Consider the following 12,776-nt stretch of genomic DNA (forward strand, 5'->3'; position numbering starts at 1 on the left):
GGTCCTTGCTGATTTCATTCTCTTGTTGTCTGGTGGTCCTTGCTGATTTCATCCTCTTGTTTTCTGGTGGTCCTTGCTGATTTCATCCTCTTGTTTCCTGGTGGTCCTTGCTGATTTCATCCTCTTGTTGTCTGGTGGTCCTTGCTGATTTCATCCTCTTGTTGTCTGGTGGTCCTTGCTGATTTCATCCTCTTGTTGTCTGGTGGTCCTTGCTGATTTCATCCTCTTGTTGTCTGGTGGTCCTTGCTGATTTCATCCTCTTGTTTTCTGGTGGTCCTTGCTGATTTCATCCTCTTGTTGTCTGGTGGTCCTTGCTGATTTCATCCTCTTGTTTTCTGGTGGTCCTTGCTGATTTCATCCTCTTGTTTTCTGGTGGTCCTTGCTGATTTCATCCTCTTGTTGTCTGGTGGTCCTTGCTGATTTCATCCTCTTGTTGTCTGGTGGTCCTTGCTGATTTCATCCTCTTGTTGTCTGGTGGTCCTTGCTGATTTCATCCTCTTATTGTCTGGTGGTCCTTGCTGATTTCATCCTCTTATTGTCTGGTGGTCCTTGCTGATTTCATCCTCTTGTTGTCTGGTGGTCCTTGCTGATTTCATCCTCTTATTGTCTGGTGGTTCTTGAATACAGCAGACATGTTTGTCTGTTTACTCTGAGCTGTAAATATCTGGAAGACAACATTTGTTTTGTAATGCACACAATTTTCCATTGAATGCCATCCAGGTCCTTTAGGCTTTCATCACACCATCATTTCTAAGGCTTTGCATACTTGCTTCATCTGCTCCAGTACATTCACCAAGCTTATTTCCAGCTGGTTTTTCTTGTGTTATTTAAATTAACTTTACCATGCTTTACTATACTTTACCATGCTATTACCATGTCACGGTCAACATTTATGTGAGGGACCGTCCAGCACCTTTTCTGCACACAAAAGAAATAAAAAGAAACAGGCATGTGGGTCAGTACTTAGTTCTCCTCTAAAATCTTCAAAACGTTAAGAAAGACAATTTGGTTTGAGGCATTGTAATGAGATTATAAACAGGTGCAGGGATGCTATGAGCAAGAGGATTGCTAAATAGATTCCATAGACACTGAAAATGAAGTTCTGAATGACTGGTAGGTTCAATAATTCTTCACAAAGTCTCCAGGCTTATTAAAACTTGTTTTTGCACATCCAGGGGCTAAGAAACAAGCTTTTCAATCTTGCACTCGCACATTCTCACATAACAATGACCTAATAGCAAAGGCAGCAATACCGTACTGTACTGTACATCCTGAATTCAAAAGAAGCTGTAAGATATGAAGAGCAGTGACCAGATGCATCTGATATCTTTACATAAAACCCTGTTTTCTGAGCTGTATCTATATTCACCAATTGCTGCATCGACAATAGGAAACACACTCTGAATTCATAATGCAAAAAAGTGAAAATATGGTGACACAAATCCCCATTTCTGAAAACGCTTCAAACGCCTGTCCCCTTTGATTCTCACTAATGATGACAGACAGCTATTAGTTCCATGTTTTATTTATGAATTATTTTATGTCAGCTTTGCAGCAGTCCGGGTCGACTGCTTGCTTGAACAATAGGGAAGGCAACAGATCCGACAAGGCTGATTAACTTTAATTTGGGTCTGATTGAATGATGATGTCTGTTCTCTGTAAATAAGAACCAGGAGAGCCCGAGTTGCTTCTGAGACCTGGTCATGAATAAACCATCACAACTCCTGAAGTTCAACCAAGTGGTCACTAGACAAAATAACAGGTGGAAAAAGCAACACTGCTGTGCGATGTACAGCCACTATGGATTCTGATGAGGGTAAAAGCTCTATAACCATGCATGCAAATGTCATTAAGACAAACTTGAGATTTGAAATAAAATGTTATTTTGCAACCAAAAGAACGGTCATAAAACCACGCCGTATACAATACAGACAGTGATGCCTGCCAAATAATACTCTTCCTGTAAAAACTATTCACTTGGACAACTGCATAAAAAAGTTTTGTGCTGAATCGCAGTTCTTGTGCTTGGGAACTTTTCACTGAAGTTTTACCACTTGTTTTCAGACCAATGGGTTAATCTAGCACATACCATAGGATCTGACTCAGCTTTGATCACTTTCAAAACCTGGCATCCCCACAGCTATGCAGGAAAGAAACTTCATTAGTCTCTTTGATTACCCTGCACCCTCCATGCTATGGCACCCTATCAGTCATCACAAGCATACTGATCAGGTTTGACATCAAGGTGAAGCATTCACCCACACGCTGCAATTCTGACTAATCACAGGACAAACAAAGGATGGGAAGCACTGACTGTACGATCGCTATCCAACAGTAAGGAAGGGGTTGTCCCTATGGTGCATGGAAGCACTTCTAGCGATGCTGGATATCTAACATTGCTGTCCTCAATTCACAAAACCCAGCGTGATTATCAGAACAACAGCTCAGTGGCAGGCTTCTGTTTTGGGGTTGAATTGGTTTTGTCACACGATTAGTAACAGTATTTATCACTCGCTGTTTATAAAGTTCTGACAGCTGGGGTCAACCTCATCCGCTAAACCAGTTGTAACCACAGGCAATAAAAGCACACCCTTGTAAAAGTTTACCATAGTAAAAGCATAGCAAAGTGTAATACAGCATAGTGAAAGCATTGCAAAGTGTAATACAGCATAGTGAAAGCATAGCAAAGCGTAGGCAAGTATTGTAAAGCCTGGAGCAGTATGGTAAAGCATATTAAAAAACATGGCAAACCAGGGTAAACTATAGCTAATGCATATTATAAACACGAGAAAAGTATGGGAAATCAGCAAAATTACAGTGCAGATTTACCAGGGTAAAGCACAGCCTTAATAACATGGGTCCCCGCGGCTAGTCAAGTAAAAGCCCGGCCGCGCGCTCTGCAGGGTGAGTCATGCAGTCAGGAGAATATAGCTTTGCATCCCAGCTGTGCGAAGTTGCAGGTCTTCGCTGGGGATTCTGGGGGGAGCATCGCATTGGCCTTGGCGCTCTCGCAGGTTAGAGAGACAAAGCTGTCAGTTTCTCCTCATCGTGATACAGCGGACCCTACCGGCACAGATAGACACCTGCAGGGCTGGCCTTTGACCTCCAGAGGCCGGTAGCTTGCTGACCTCCGCTCTCGAGTTCCTGGGTGTAGAAGAGGAAGCTGGCTCGTGGGATTGGAGGACTCCCACTGAACCTTCAGGGAATGAGGGGAAATAATAATTAGAAATTCTAAATTGGAAAGAAATTTGGGGGTAAAACAACTGGGCTCTCTAAATTAAATAAATAAATACAAAATAATAACGGTTAACCCTCCGCTCACCGTACCCTAAGATTCCCCACCATATGAATTATATAGACTAGCACCAACTTCTGAAACAACATTTCCTGTGACCTGTTCAGCAGTGGAATTTCTGATAATTGAGGTTGAGCTCACATCCTGGAGGAGTGAGAGCAGTGGCTTAGTTTTTTTAATTTTTTTAGTAATTTACGTTTTTGATGATTTATTTCTGTGTATATTAATTTATTTGACCTCGTTCTGTGACTGAAACCGTTCATACACGAGTTAGGATACTGTCTTGTTTTATTGCAAATGATGAATTAATGTTTACTCTAATGTCCTGAAGGTGGTATAGTAGCGCATCAATGATTGATGTAGCAGAATGTATTCCAGCTGTCTCTCGGGACGCTCCTGCAAATGAAATGTGACATCATGCCGTGTATAATTTAAAGTAAAGCAATCAATAATTGTGCAAATTGGAAACAACGTAAATTTGATTTAATCACAGCATTGCATTAGCTATAATGTATATAAACACAGTCCCTGTGAGTGGTGTTGAATACCCTGGGGCTGGACCGATGCTCTTTGCTTTTAACTACTTCCTACCACATTCTCTATATTTCTCAATAAACAATATGATGACAAAGACATGCAATGAGTTCCAGTTAACTTACAGAGCATGTGCAGTAGTGGACTTAAATAAAATCATCTCCCATTGCACTGCCAGAACCTTCCAACATATTATCACCACTCTAAAAAAGTAGACCTGTCTTGCCCATTGTGACTGAAACTGACCTGCCTTTTTTTATTACCAGCATATTACAGACTGAATACCAGGATGTCATTTGTGTGACAAATGATTTTGTCTTATGAGGGGAAGTCCTTTTATGGTACGCCTATGTAGTTTGCATGCATGTTAGTATATGTTTATACAGTAACTGCAGAAGTGTTTTTTTATTATGTATTTAATATACTATTAGGAAGTCCATGCGCGTCCACCCGGCGACCATGCGCACCGCAAGCGAGCATCTTAACCACTGTGCAAAAGAGTCGGGCTCATCTTCATTCGTGGTGTTAGAGTTGTAACAGGACAGTGTGTAACACAGTGTATCACACCAATTTACCTGTTACAATGGCAACACTTTAAAAAACCCTGCAACTCTTTAACTTTACTCAGCTCTGGGTGTATGGTTTTCACGTCCTGTTTATTTATTGTACGAAAGAACACATGTGAATATGCCTGTAGTCCTCTGGGACACCCTTGAAAAACGAGATGATCAAGAGTCTATCCTGAACTGAACATTTTGAATAACTACAGAAATATATTTTGGAAACGATCCAATGTGAATGCTGTTGTCTTTTTGTTTTCAAGACTGAAATTGTCGTGATTGCGCAAGAGGGTTAAACAAGGAAAGGAAAAATGGCAGACCTTGAATCGAATCCCGAGAACGGCTTCTATGAAATGCTTCAGATTTCATTAGAAGACGGATATTTGATTCCCCAGCCTGCTCTGACATACCTTTTAGGCTCTTATATATACTTGCCTCCGGTGAGCAAACAAGGGACAACAAGTTTCACTCTGTAAGGGTTTCTATACGTTTCACCTTGATGGGCACTTTAGAAAATTGCATGATGGAAAATTAAATTAAATTGTAGAATTGCTGCTTTCCTGACTGCACCTTTTCATACTGTGCACCAATAACACCAAGTGAAACTTAATTTATTTTCCAAAAAGACCTTGAAAGCGCTAACACAACATACAAATACAGTATAGAGAGCACATGTGGCAGCACATATTATACTGTGTTTAAAGAGATACTTTTCTTAGTATTACTATAAATAATACCTTACTTATATGTTATTAAACTATGGTAACACTCTACATTGGGTCTCTAATTAATGCTTAAGATTTTAAACACTGTCAGGCTACCATGAAGATGATCCTTAAGCAGTCTGCAGAGACTTGGCTGCCAACAGCACCATTTTGTCATTGGAAAGTATATATTTTTTAGTGCTCCATTAATATACTTTAGAATATACACAGTGCATGCTCCACTGCTGTACTGTACATGAGAGCTAAACGTGTTGTTCTTATAAAAGTGATTTCAATAGGATTTTGCTGAGCTGAAAGTCAGTGTATAATAAGAGAATGCTATGTGTGGTACTGCTGGAACACAAGCTCAGTGTAATGAGGATGCATTCTGTGTTCTTAGCCCGTGATTGCTTCTTCATTCCATTACTGGAGACGTCAGGGCTAGCGGGATGTTTGGTGTTGTCGAAGAAGTTAGTATGAAAAGCAAAGACAGTTAATCGGAAGTGAAAGTGTTAGAAATAACTACACATTTTAAGAAAACCACATCCCCACCCCTCATCAAGGGGTCTGCAAATAAAGTAGAGGTGTATTGGGGGGGGGGGGGACTGGTTTAAATAATTTAGTGAGGAGGAATTGATAGGTGGGGTAAGCACCTCTCCCCCCCAAATCTTAACCTAGGCTTATAATTCTTACACTGCTGAAGCTGTTTGTAATACAGCTCAAGGGACAAAACCTCCCTACACCAGCACTGAGTCAGTATATAAAATTCAACAGCCTAACAGTGCTGCTATCAATGCCTCCAGCAGCAGAATTCCTCCACAGTGTTCCACAGCAATGTTCCAGCACTGCAGCACTGAGACCAAACTAACTAACTGCCCCCCACCCCCGCAGGTCAATCCTTGTCAGTCTTTCTCACTCTCTTAGCAATGAATTCCACGAAAAAAAAACCCTGCAGCATCCAATGGGGTAAGCTCAGGTCTACCAGCCGTTCCGGTGGTCTGGAGCACGATCTGAGATTCCTGGGAGAAAAGCTGTAGGAGAGCAAATGAATTGAGGTTATATTTAGACAGCAGGCAGGTCATTATGTGCGGTCTGCAGTGAGCTGTTCTCCTAACCTCCCCACAGCGTTGCCACCCACTGTGCTTGTGAACCACGGTGTTCGGGTGAAATAAAGAGAATTTCATTCAAGCACTCCTGGCCAGCCCCTAGTGTTTGTTTTGATACACTAGTGATTGGTGATAAGTGTTTATTAGATTCAGTGAAGCAGATTTTACAAAAGGAAAATGAGTTACCTTGTGTATCTATTTTACTTAAGGCAGTTAAGTGAAGCTGAATTGCAGCTTGATTCTTTCTAGGTGTCCCATGGGTGCAACTGGCAATTAGCTGCCAGAACAATCCTCATTGCTGCAGGTTACATTTTCACTTCTTGCATTTTCAAATCGGTAAAGGATTCCAGGGTGAAACTGAGGTGGCACCATTTACATCACTTCAACATGGGCCAAGAAAAACATGTCTCCTTTATTTCTTTGTTGCAAAGTGAGCAGCTAAGAGGATTAAATTGACTAAATTCCAAATGTGTTTCAATGATTTAAAAAAAAAAAAAAAAAAACCCTGTCAGTGGTACCGAAGAATGCAAATGTAATGCTCTTTGCAAAACGTTCACTTTTAAATCAAAGTGCAATGATAATTTAAAACAAGGACAGCCTCAAGAGAAGATACAGCAGAGAAAAAAAAGATAAATGAAAATGTTTTGGTGTGATGACTTCCATTTGAATTATATATGTATATATATATATATAAAGCTAATTTTGATCTGCATGGGTAGTTTCAGCAAACTATAGACCTGTTTCTTAGAAAAATGTGCTCAGCTGCTGTTCAAAAAGGAACTCGCGTGTGATGGATCTTCTAATAACAAAGTTTGTATTAATGTCATCTCTTAATTAAAGGCTGCAGAGCACACTCAGTGTTTATAGGAAACACATTGATTTACCTTTGCTGTATCCTGTGTGCAGTATTTTGCAGCAATAAACTGTTAGACATACTCATGATCGTTTTGATATATTTATTCATGAGGCATGGATGTCAATGACTAAACATTAAAATAGTTGCACAAATGAATCTCCAACTAAAACATGTTCATCATGTTTCAGGATAAGGGATCTGGATCAGTGCCCCAGGCTGCATGGGCAGTAACCAGCAACACTGTTCTGGTACAGAAGACTGCTCAAACACAGACCTAGAGCCCCACGCAATCCTGCCGCCATGAGAGTGGAACAGAGTGGAGCCGTTATTTTATTCCACTTGTGCTGCTCTGCTCAGCATGAGTGCTCTCTCCAGCCAAGAAAGGAATCATTTTTAAAGTGACTGAGACTGTTGATGATTTCGGGACGTGGTTGTTTATTTTTTGTCACAGCTTGCGAATGGCAGATTCTTATCTATTTTTAATATATCTGGTCGTCCCACCTGCCAGTTTTGTGGAAGATCCTCCAAACATGTGCTATGTACTTACACATATCATGCAAAACAATTAACACATTATAAACAATTAACACATTTTAAGTACATTGTAACTTTGCATAATAACATTGTAATTGTGCATAAGTACACATGTATTTAATAGGCAACTTCTATGTAAATACACAGTAATTAGAGAAGCTTAATGTAAATTGTTACCTTCAATTGTACTGCCAAAAATACATACAGTGCTATTTTTCAGTAGGGAAAAACTGAATGATTTACAACAGTAAAATATTGATATGGGAGCTTTATGAGGCTTGACACTTGTAAACTACAAGCACAGAACATTGTATATTTTCAGTTGGATATGAAACCCAAGGTGCGATGACTGACATCCCAAGTCATTCCTCAAGAAATTGCTTAACTAAGATTTCCAGATGGCAATGTACAATCTTGTTGTGAAAGCGTGCAGATGTTCTGAACTACTAATCACAGACCTGATGAAACATTTCCATTGTCATCCTAAGGTATTATAGTATGAATGCCTCTTTCCCACTAATACAAATCAACAGTCCTTTTATTGTGTTTCTGTACCGTTATACCCATCACAGAGATTGCTTTGGAAGTGGTTGTTTTTCGACGATCTCATCAAAGCTGAATGAGCCAGGTGAATCCTTCCATTCTTTATTTTTTTGCACTTGACCCCACTTCATATAGTATATAAATCATCCCTTGCTTGAATCTGCAGCACCTTACATTGTACTATACTTTTACCAGGGTATACGTCACCTAACCCAGATTCACACTGCCCCACAAAATCTGGAAGGACCCAAGAGCTCGATTATGAATGGGTTTTCTCCCTAGCTAGCTCCAGTTCAAGTGACTCCATGCAGCACTGCCTCTGCAAGCTGAGTAATTTGGGAGCTCTCCTAATCTCGTGGTAGTTCTTGCTCTGGTGGTTACAGATCACTCACCTGATTTATCTCTTTCTATGGGTCAAGAAGCTGAATCTCACCAGAGTACCAACACAAGGCGAGTTCTGTGCTTCTCAAAGTGTCATTCTGGTAAATGCATTGCCTGCTGTGCTACAGTGCAGTAGGTTTTAAAGCAGTGTAACAGACTGTGCTGATAAAAACAAAGCAAATGCATGTAGCCACAAAACAATCTAACACAAGACATCTTGAATCCATTAAAATCCTAAGTTGGTAAACATGTCAAGATTCAGTGAGTTTTGATTCTGTTTTGATCACACACCATTTCTCCTCTTTCTCAGCTGTGCACTCTTATTAGATCCTGGTCACAGGCTTTAGCCCAGTGAACTCTGTCTTAAAACCAGGGCAATGCATTTATCTGTGCAGTGGTGAATGCATTACAAGTGTGTTAGCTAAAGAGAGCCTTGAGGTCCTTGTTACGGATCCCAATAAATGGGGCTGCTCTGTACAGATTGATTCCACACAGATAAACACACCAATCAGGGGGCATTGCAGAGCTTCCAGGAGCCAGACAGCCCAGTTGCAACAGAAAGAGCACAGGCTGTGTTTTTAATCAATAAAGTCTCCACCAGGGAGAACACAATTGGTGAGTGTGAGTGTGTACATGGATGGGTGTACATAGGAATATAATTTAAAGAGGTTAGCAGCAATTGACATTTCAGTTATATCGTCTACTGTTGACCCTGGTTTCTGGCTGGTCCAATAGTTGACAAGGCAGTGTTTGATTATATAGACAACATTGAGCTACTTTATTACTATTGATTACTGGTGGCTCAAAATCTCAATCCTACGGGATCTCCAAGTGGCTGATCTGGTAAAAGCACGGCCACAGGTTAGGGAACCAAATCAGCAGGGACTGTTTTTCCTCATTGCACTACAGCAGACCCTACTGGCCAGGTGCCTGGTAAACTCAGACAGACACCTGCAGGGCTGGCCTTTGTCCTCCAGAGGCCAGTAGCTCACTGACACCTGCTCTCAAGTTCCTGGGTGTGAAAGAGGAAATTGGCTTGGCTGTGAGATTGGAGGACTCTCACTGAATTTTCAGTTCTCCTGAGCTGTGTGGGGAATTGCTACAGTGATGGAAAGAATTTGACATTCAAAACTGAGGAGAAAATTATGGGTAAAAATTGGACAATCTAAGTTAACAAAGAGTAACAGTCTTCATCATTTTTTGAAATGAGTACTGAATCACTTAGTCTTGAAAATCAAGTGTTTAAAGATTAAAAAGGACATCGATCCACTTGCAGCTACACCAGTTCAATCCTCGCTATCAAGTATTAAGCAGCTAGGACATTAACACAGTGAGCTAATAAGTCCTCTGACATATGCCTGGGATGCATTTCACAAAGTGGCAAGGTTTTCAGCAGTGGTTGTAACTGCAGTGCTGTGGGTTGGTGGGTTGAGGCTGGGAGAGGGTTAGATGGTGCAAGCAGAACATATGGAAGCTGAGTTCAGGACAGTCCTTGCTGTAATGCTTTGGCAGCCTTTCCAATACACACATTATTGGTTGATTGATGCTCAAGGGTTCTAAACGATTCATTGCAGACACAACAGACCCTGATTCGCTGCAGTATTTTAGATGCTCACAGATTTGACAGGTAAAACAACCTGCATTAAAGACCAGAGAAGAAGAAGCACTGGTCTATAGCTATGCTCCCTAGAGCACCAATTATAAAAAGATATTTGCCTGTGCTGAATGTAAGGATAACCTTTTGAAGAAAAACTGTTTCTTGCAATATGCAGTGTTTCTGACATTCCCAGTTTATTGTGACTTTGGATGCATTCCAAAAAATGGTTTAATGTAGCTTCTGTCACTTTTGGAAGGATTTATTTTTATGAATTGTTACATTCATAGTGGCAAAACTTCCCAATCTCTCTTGGGAAACTACGTGTCCAGCTGATTTATTTTCTCTCTGATCTTTTTGTTTAAACTATTAGTTACACAGCACACTGTGCTGTAGATTTAATCCAAATGGATTTGGACTTGCAAAAAATAAACACACAATTTCTTATACTGACATATTCTAATGTATACATTATATAAGACATGGTAAACATATTCATAGTAGAGAGTCCAAGTTGAAAAAGTTGTGCGCTGACTCTTAAAATGTTCATCAATGCCATTATAGCAGCGCTTTTACCACACTCACTTCTAAATGGATTTCTTTATAGGAGTTGTAATGGGCTCTTCCATTCTATTAGTCTCATTCACAGCTAATGTATTACTAATATGAACAGAGACACGGAGAAACCAAAGAATGCTAAACTAAGTAGCTGTCTCTGCAAATACCTTTAAGAGAGTTGATGAGAAAAATTACAATTTTTTTTTTTTTTTGCTTTTGTTTACTGACGTTCCTGGAATACAAATAAGAGGGCAGATGTGCTGGAGATGTGTTTTGTTTTGCAGTAATGTAAACTACTTAAGCCAGTGTTCCATTGCAAATACATTACTGACAGGCATCAATGAACTTTACTAGCTAATGTGACTGAGTGGAAAGTTTCTTTTATAATGCAAGAGAGACAGACAGAGAGAGAAAGCAAGAGAGCAATGTATCATTTGTACCAGTCTTGCATGTTGCTGTCAGTTGATGGTTTCCCATGCATGGAACAGCCTTACAGTACCTGACTCATTAGAAGTTAGAGAGTGCTTTGTCTATAGTGCTTGGTTAAGTACACTTACTTTTGTGCCCGGTTGTTTCACACCAGTTTATAATGCTCAAATATGTTCCATCACGACAGCAACTCCCCACAGCAGCTCAGGAGAAGTAAAGGTCAGCATGTCATCAATCCCAGGCCTCCTCTGATCCCGCTGTGAAGCCAGTCATCATTTTACATCCAGTAACTTTGTGTAATGAATCCCTCATAGCTAATGAAGATTTAATAGTACTGACATCAGCATAAGACACCCGTGCTCACTGTACCTCTCGGCCACAGAGCTTGCTCTTTTGTTGAATTATATGGTTTGCGGTTCGCATCCAGACCTTGCCTTTTCATTTAGTTCACTGGACTGAGATACCATTTCACTACAGTAGCACCCTATGGGAAGAATCCTGACCACTGTGGTTGAAAGCATCTATGCAGGCTAGCGTGGCACGTGATTCATTTCAGTGTGTTGAGATTCCAATTCATTACATTTCTCGGTGAACAAAGACAAGTCTTGCAAGTGTGCTTATCGGGTGCCTGGCCAGTAGTGGCTATTATAGGGGAGGAAACTTTGACAACTTACACTCCCCTGACTGTATGACGTGCCCTGCAAACCTGGCCAATTCCTACAGATTGCTGATCACAAGTTCTGCAGGATGCTGACTCTGTAAGGACTAGACTTTCTGACCTGACATCAGCATTCCATCTTTAAAAAAATCATTAAAATCACCCTTGAAAGCCTATCTGAAGGTTGAACACCCCCACTGGAAGCACTGAAGAGTTTGCATTACAAACCCATGGCATTGAACACATGTGTATTGAAATACACCCTGACCCATCCAGGACCCAACAGGAACAACATGGATTTAATAAAGTCAAGGATAATCAACTTGTCTTGACCTGTTCAAAAAGCTGAAGAATGCCTATTCAAATATAACCATTGCAGCACAGCATGCCATAGCACCACAATGCATGTTAAAATCAATAACTGAGTGTATTATTGTGTGTGCTAGATTCATTAAGGAATCAATGCCCCTGTACTCTGTTAAACCATAAGCAGAAAGCTCTTTGATCCGGACTGAAACTGCCACCACTGGTGTATCGAGTTGTATTGTTATTCCATCAAGCATCATTGCACACTCCAGCGAATTACAGAACTCTCTAAATAACACATTAAGCCATTTACCACCCAGAGTTACTCAACGTGCATTATGTTGTAAAGATACATTTGAAGTGTGAACTTTAAGCCCTGCTTCGTGACTTGCTGTTTATCAACCAGCCAGGCATGTTATTAAACTGGACAACAAAATGCCATTGTATTGGAGAGCAGTGACACTGCCGCTGAAATCGAACACATGTGGGTGAGATTGGGTTATAGGTCAAGTCAGATAATAAACACACATTAAATCAGCTCACAAACAAGCACATACATGAATGCATGGATACACAAACATTACACTACCATATCGAAATATTCATAAAACAAATACATAATGATAGAACACGTATACAAAATAAAGAAACGAATTAATACATTAAAAAAAAAACCTCTGCCCGATTTTCCACCTTGGACAAGTTGCCCGTGTAATAC

The sequence above is a fragment of the Polyodon spathula genome, chromosome 12 (assembly GCF_017654505.1).
Source record: "Polyodon spathula isolate WHYD16114869_AA chromosome 12, ASM1765450v1, whole genome shotgun sequence".
Lineage (NCBI taxonomy): Eukaryota > Metazoa > Chordata > Actinopteri > Acipenseriformes > Polyodontidae > Polyodon > Polyodon spathula.